This window comes from Equus przewalskii, chromosome 16 (genome assembly GCF_037783145.1).
Source record: "Equus przewalskii isolate Varuska chromosome 16, EquPr2, whole genome shotgun sequence".
NCBI lineage: Eukaryota > Metazoa > Chordata > Mammalia > Perissodactyla > Equidae > Equus > Equus przewalskii.
This window is the reverse complement of record NC_091846.1, coordinates 11,905,336-11,912,836: the sequence shown is the minus strand read 5'-3', so window position 1 is coordinate 11,912,836 and position 7,501 is coordinate 11,905,336. Positions and strand designations below refer to the sequence as shown.

The 7,501-nt window shown below is 43.6% G+C and overlaps 1 long non-coding RNA gene across 1 annotated transcript; it reads right to left on the bottom strand.

Annotated features, from left to right (window-relative positions):
- Positions 1 to 3,876: 3,876 nt before the first annotated feature.
- LOC139076318 (uncharacterized) lies at positions 3,877 to 5,743 on the bottom strand. Its single transcript, XR_011527771.1, has 2 exons — positions 5,603 to 5,743; positions 3,877 to 4,421 (listed from the first exon to the last, which is right to left on the bottom strand). It is a non-coding gene; the product is annotated as an uncharacterized lncRNA (long non-coding RNA).
- Positions 5,744 to 7,501: the final 1,758 nt, after the last annotated feature.

The window sequence follows — 7,501 nt, the reverse complement described above, 5'->3', positions numbered from 1 at the left end:
ACCAGCTGAGACAACTGATAATCTGGAGCGAGGACCTGCCCACCTACCTGATCTACAGACCAGAGACACTTCAGGAGGTCCCTGTGTCCCCTGGAATTGCAGGCAAAGTTTAGGTGTTTATGCAAATAATTGACCAATGACAGGATGTTGCATCCATTGCAGAAATTTGCGGCATTTCCGTCTTCACCTCCACAGTGGGCTGTGGAAATTAATTGAGTTCAGTCAGTGCAAAACCTAAGCTGTTACATGAAATGCTAAAATCATTAAGCTTCAGAGACTGTAACATTCTGCTTGAGGCCCTGGGACCGGAAGACCAGATGTTGCACCTGGTGATGACTTCACTTTCATCCAACTTCAGTAACTCAGGACTGAGCAGATTTTTCATTTTGATCTTGAATAATTGAGATTCGGCTGAGGCTAACTGCTCCCAACACTCCCTCCAGAGAACTGGGAAATAAGAAGCGTCTCCAACACCTGCACATGGAGTGCTGGGGACAAAATCCCTACCAACGCCCAACCCCCACAGGGTAACTGGAGATGGATATGCCCTGTTGCCTTTGGTCGACAGGTGAAGAGGGCAGTTGTTCATGTAATTTGAAGGGACTGTCGGGGAAGAGGATTAGGGAGGCTCCTTTAGAGCCAATGCTAGAATATTCTTCAAAGAGATGGCTCAGCCTGAGACATAATTAAGCAGATCCTCTCTAAGGGAGCGATTTTTATCTTCTTGTTTATTTTTTTGTTTCTCTGAGTGGCCCTGGCTCAAGAAATCAAGATGGCGTTAATATAATGAACGTGGTTTAAGTCACTGTACCAATCTCTGTAGATGACAAACTGCTAAAAATTATTTTAAGTCTACCAGGAAAGTTTCTATGGCAGCCTGAAGCTATGCCCGTTTATAAGGAAGTGGGTATTGGTTACAAGAGAAGGAGAGAGTCAGCTGCCTATGTTTCACTCAGACCATGCTAGTTCCAGTTACAGAAGTTAATTAAGAGAGAGATGAGGAAGTTCTGCAACATAAAAACTCAGGGGTGAACTGGCAGTGAATAGAGACACATTATGATCTCTGTGTCATCTTACCTCTACGCTTTATTTTATATTTTCCCCCTCTAAATGTAGACAAAGAAAAGGGAGACATAGTATGCTGGAAAGATAAACTAAAGCCATCTCTTTAATTAAGTCCAACAACCTCTTCAGTGTCCCTGAGGCTACAACAGAAAGATGATCATAGCCACTAAAAGCGGAGCTGCCTGGAAAAGCTATTGATTTTACATTCAGAGGAAATGAATAAATGGAAAGATAAAAGCTGATGAAAAAGTTACAAAACTAGGCCAGCCCTGGTTGCCTAGTAGTTAAGTTCAGCCAGCTCTGCTTCAGTGGCCTGGGTTCAGTTCCCGAGCATGGACCTACACCACTCATCTGTCAGTGGCCATGCTGTGGCAGTGGCTCACATATAAAAAGAGAAGGATTAGCAGCAAATGTTAGCTCACAGCAGACTTTCCTTGGCAAAACAATAAAAGGCACAAAATTGTGCTATGAGAATTATTTCTAAAATTCAGCTTAAAAAACTGAAAATGGCTTTTTGGGTTCAATTCCTTTAATAAAGACTTACATGTTTCCTAGTTAAATATAAGAAATTCATAATTAAGACTCTCAGAGATTTGGATAAAAGGACCCATGTGGCTCTCACTTAAAGTGCCCATCACTTCGTGACAGCCTACCTTAATTGCAGGGCTACAGAAAGGAAAACCATCTTTAAAAGCTTCAATCATAAAATTAAAGTTATCTTACATCAGAAAGCTTTTCATATGTTTATTCAAATATGTACATGTAATCTGGGATGTGTATATAATTTCCTAACATCTGTTTCCCCTCATCTCTTTGATATTCTAATTTATTCTGCTTTTCCGTTTTATATATTATCCCGTCAATGCCAAACTTTAATAAAATTATAGGCATCCACCATTTTTCCTTCACTAATACGTAGTCTTGGGTCTACATCCCCAGAAACAAATAACTCAGGACAACCTTACCATTTGCTGACACACAGAATTCCATAACTAAAGACAAGAAGAAAGATTCCAAGGGAAATCTTCATCTTTATTCTTAAAATCTCCTCCTTCTACTTCCCAGCCCTACCTTGCATCCCCATTCCTCTGACCCCACTTCTGCTGTGATAGATTGTTACAATAATGGTTCCCAATGAATCAAGTTTCCCTGGGTCTAGGTCCCTTTGGTCCTCCCACCAAAGGGTGGAGTCTACCTCTCCATCCCTTGAATGTGAAATGTCCTTGGGACCTGGGATCAATAGAATGTGGCAGGAGTAGCATTGTACAAGTTCCAGAGCCTAGGCCCTAAGACCCTGAGAGACCATCCTGCTGTGAAAAAGCCCATTTTAGTCTACTAGAGGATGAGAGATCTTGCAAAAGAGAATAAAGATGCCTCACCAACAGCCAGCATCAACTGCTGACAGGGCGTGAGGCCATCTTAGATTCTCCAGCCCCAAACTCTTACAACTCTTGTTGCAAGAGAAGCAACAGAACTGCCTAGATTTCCAACCCTAGGAATCATGAGAGTTAACACATCATTGATTGGTGTTTCAAGCCACTAAGTCTTGGGGTGGTTTGTTACGCAGCAATTAATAACTGATGCATCCTGCAAGAAACCTTATACATTCATTCTTTGGTGGGGCCTTTGCTCTGGCTTGTCTCTTGAGTTATCAAAGGATCCCTCTTACATACATTCTTCCGCCTGTTAATAAAGGTTTGAGGGAGAGAGAAGGGAAGATGGCTTAACTTGAGCTTCCAGAAGCCAGGGGAAATGTATTCAAACACCATTTTGTAAATGCCCAAGATAAAGCCCTGAGTGGTAGGCACTGAATAAACATTTACTTAAAGATGACAATAAGGGAGGAACAGAGAAGGTCACCATGAAAGACATTGGATCCCAATCTTATTTAGGACAAGCAAAGCATTATGTACTTTATATTACGGACCAAAATCCCTAAAAGACGGGACCTCCAGAGGCAGAAACACAATTGGGTTGTAATACTTTAAGGCTACAGTAAGCAGGACATAAAATAGATTCTGCTACATTTTCAATAAATTCCCTTCACAAATATGTAGTACATTAGTAATCTGTCATGTGGGGGAAAACAAATCATAACAGCATCCTGAGGATGGATGTGGGAGGAAAGTACACTTAGGGGAAAGTGCTGGATGTCTCTTTCAGTGAGGAAGGATGTGCAGGACTCCAATAATTCTCAGAGTTTGAAAGTTGTGCTGCAGAAGCACCACGCGGAACTGAAGATCTCCCGAGTTTCTTTAATGAGACCACGAAACAAAATGAACTCAACTACTGGGAGGATTTTTCTGAGAAAAACTAGGTATCAGCACAAGAGTCAAAGATGCACAACTCCTACCCGAACTAACCAAACTTTGCAGCAGTACAAAAATTAAAAAGTAACAGGTGAGTAATTCTTGTTAAAATTATGGTCTTAGCTCCTTATCAGTCTGCTGAAGTTTGAATGTTAAACCAAACATAGAGGCCACACAAGCATCTAGAAGCAATATTCAGATCTAGATTGGACCACTGTGGAAATCGGCTTAGTCCACTTGAAACCCACTCCTGGAGAGAAATGACCCGCACTGGGAAGTTATTACGGGCAAGACCCTGTCCGATGAGTGAGATTTGCTGTTAGTATTTTACTGCTGCTGTTATTGGTTTGTTGTTTTGGTTGGGTTGTTTTTCATTTAGTTGTTCTTAATGTTCAGAAGTTTTTATGTGTTGCTACCAGAGGTTACACATTATGTGCTTCATACCCCCTGCAGTCTATATTCTGAAAAATAATAAGACGAAGACTATCAGAGCTATAAAATAAATAAAAGCCACAAAGCCACGTTTATTGACTCGCCAGGCGAGGAAACACGCACAAGTGAAGAAATTCACTGAATAGTCAGCCGAGGAGGGAGAGTCGGGGATGTTTAATCTTGGAGAGGGGCTCACAATGATTAAGGCTCGAAAACCAGCACTCCAGAAATTAATCTAAAGGTCTGTACCTGGTTGGTTCAAACAAATCCATCGTTCATTGTTGAGGAAAGAGTCTTTAGTTGAGTCCAGTGGGGGTTTGGCGTTTGGGTCCACTTCAGCTGCTTAGAATCAGTTATGATGAAACACAATATTTAATTGTGATATCTCCTAGGGCATGTGTTGCTATAAGTGGAAATTTTTCCTGTTTCAATTCCCGCCTGCTCCTCCTCAATGGAAGCTCCGTATATGACACGTATGAGCATAAGGTAATTTGTCTCCCCTTATGGTTCTTAGCTAAGTGATTTAGAATTTCAGTCATCCTCAAGAAAGGTTTGTAAAATGTGTATATGAATAAATGCAGTTCCCCCACTCAGGTGGTCTCCACTGCTTTGCCCCTGTTTGAACAGAAAATAGTAGCTGGTGAAATACTCCTGTAGGATTACGTCAGACAGCCATGACTCCCAGAGTTTGTGTTAGGTTTTAGAAACATCCATACTCAAAAATCCAAGAAGCCTTTCAGAACATAGCAGTAGATGAAGAAAGGAGGAGAAAGTGATAGGGATAAGAGAAAATGGGAGGAAATGGAAGGAAAGGAAAAAGCTTAAAGGATATCACTGTGGTGAAGAGCAAGGAGAAATTAAAGAAAGACGGTTTGAGAGAAAAATAAAAGAACTGAAGAAATCTGACTGAGCCAGGGGCATGTGGGACCAGAAGGCCAGAGAGAAACAGTGGCAGCTGGAGGAGGCTGCAGAGCTGGGCAAGTCCGTTTTGCAGAGTCTGGGCAGGAAAATGCTGTAGGCTAAAGCAGAAAATAAGGAGATTTTTTCCCCCGCTGATGGTTCCCTGGGATCCTGCCAAAGCTCTATTCTGCAGAACCAGAAACTGAATAAATAGACTAATTTATTCAGAAGATATGTCCCCTTAATTCTCTCCCCAGAATGGTGTCAAACCTGCCCAGGATACCAGAAATTTCTGTGAATTTGGATGATGAGGATTAACCAGAGTGTTTCTCTTCACCCCACAACACCTGCTCCTGAAAAGGAAGCATTTGTTCCTTGCATGCAAATCATTTTGTATTAAAGAGGCATCTAATGAGCATCGGATGAAAGTCCCCTGGAGCAGGTAAGACTTATATTAGACAAGAACTGAGAAATGAAAAAGAAACTCATTATTTACCAGCCCAGAGCTAAGCATTTACTATAGAACAGCTATTCGCAATCTTTTCCTTGGGCATAATTAATAGCTCTCCAAAATCTTCTGTGAATATTTGCCCAGCTAGGGCACCCAGAGACTCGACTGTATGTTTAGAGTCAATGTTCCAACCATGAAAACCTTAGAGTTCATCTACTTAAATGCCTTCTTCTCTCGGGAGAGGAAATTGTGGCCCTGAGAGGGGAGTGAATTACTTGAGGTTACACAGCTAATTAGGAAAAAGTCTTCAGTTCTCAGTACAATGTTCTTTTCACAGCACTGTGACACACATTTCCCTCATTTATCGTCCACACTCCTCCACCTTCACTATATTCCTTGGCACTCAGGAATGCATTAGGCTGCCATAACAGAAAATCTGACTTACAGTGATTTGAACCATAAAGACAATTGTTGTTTTCCTTGATGAGAGGCTGGAGATAGGTGAGCCTAGGGTTTGTTCTGAAGCTCAGCAATGCCATCAAAAACCCAGGCTTTTCTCATCCTTCTATTTGGGCATCCACAGTGTGTGGGCCTCTCATCCTTGAAGTTGTGACCTCATAGTGACAAGATGGCTTCAACAGTTCCACACATCATATAGTCATACCACTACCAAAGCTGGAAAGAAAGGGATGGGCAGAAAAGGGCTTTGTTTTTATCATGGAGGAAATTCTTTCCCAGAAATAAGATTCCCCTTTCTGTCTTGTTGGCCAGAACTAGCTCATATAGTCACCACTAGCTGCAAGGAAGTCTGGGAAAGAAAGTTTCTAGCAAACATATACTTTCTGTGATGTGATCAGCCTAAATCAATAATGGTGCAGTGCCACCATTCACGAAATCAGGATCTATAACAAGGAAGAAAGGGGTTGTGTCTGTTAGGTAGATGAACCAGTTAACTATTAACTAATGTGTAACAAACCTCCAGTAAAACTCAGTGGCTTAAAACAGCAGTCTGCTACTAATTCTCACGTGTCTGGAGGTCAGCTGATCCAGCTGGGCTCAGTTGGGTGGTTCTGATGATGTCAGCTGAATTCGTTCACATGACTGTGGATCACTGGGATCACTAGGCTCTGTGCCACACGTCTCCCCTTCTCCTAGGACCAGCAGGCCACTGAGGAATGTTCCTCTCATGGCAGTGGCTGAGGTGCAAGAATGCTAGCAGAGTCATGCAAGGACTCCTAAGGTCTAGGCTCAGGACGGGAACACTGTCACTTCTGTCTCATTCTGTTGTTCAAATCTCATCATATGGCCAAACCCAAAGTCAGGGATGATGAAATATACTAGTGGGAGGAGCTGCAAAGTCACATGACACAGAGTGTGAGGACAAGGAAAAGTGAAGAATTGGGACCAATTATGAAGCCATGGAAAGCTTAATAAGCAACCCCCACTGTGTGCCATACACCTTTCCATTCATTCCCAAGTGGCCCTCCCCAATACCTGCTCACTGTGCTTCCCTTCCACTGCCTTCTCCACGCCCCTGCTATGGACTGAGTGTTTGTGCCCCACCCCCCCCAAGTGCACATGTTGAAGCCTAATGCCCAATGTGATGGTATGTGGAGGTGGGGGCTTTGGGAGGTGACTAGGTCATGAGGGTGCAGCCCTCAGGAATGAGATTAGTGCCCTTGTAAACAAGACGCCAGAGAGCTTCCTCCCCACTTCTGCCACATGAGGACACAGCAAGACGAGGGCTACCTATGAACCAGGAAGGTGGCCCTCACGAGGCACTGAACCTGCCAGCACCTTATTCCTGGACTTCTCAGCTTCCAGAATTGTGTGAAATAAGCGTTTGTTGTTTATAAACCACCCCGTCTACGGTATTCTGTTAAAACACATCCTCCCACCACCTCTTCGGCCCTTTTCTCTCACATCTGTGTTCAGAATAGGGTGACCATAGAAATCCTTAGTTGGAAAGCAGATGGGAGTGGGCTACCATCAGCAGTAAGTGGGGTGTTAGAGTCATGTCAGAGGCCCCAGCAGCCAGGAGCATTACCATTGCCCAGCAGGGGCTCTGCCCCTCAGACAGGCAGGTAGGCGTGCGGAGGACAGGGGAACCCCAAGGCCCAGGCCTTCAGGCTGGGGACTGCTCCAGCTCTTCCAGTGTCCCCACAGTAGACCCCAGCAGAGGCCTCGAGAACTTTATGTGACGTACCTGAGTGCAAACGGCCACAGAAGGCTTTTCAAAACTCAGTCCTCGTTTCTCTCGAGGCCCTTTGGCTGTGCTGCTGTCTGTCCCAAGGCTGAGAGGCCTCACCCAAGCTTCGGATTCAATGCACACTTCATTCCTTTC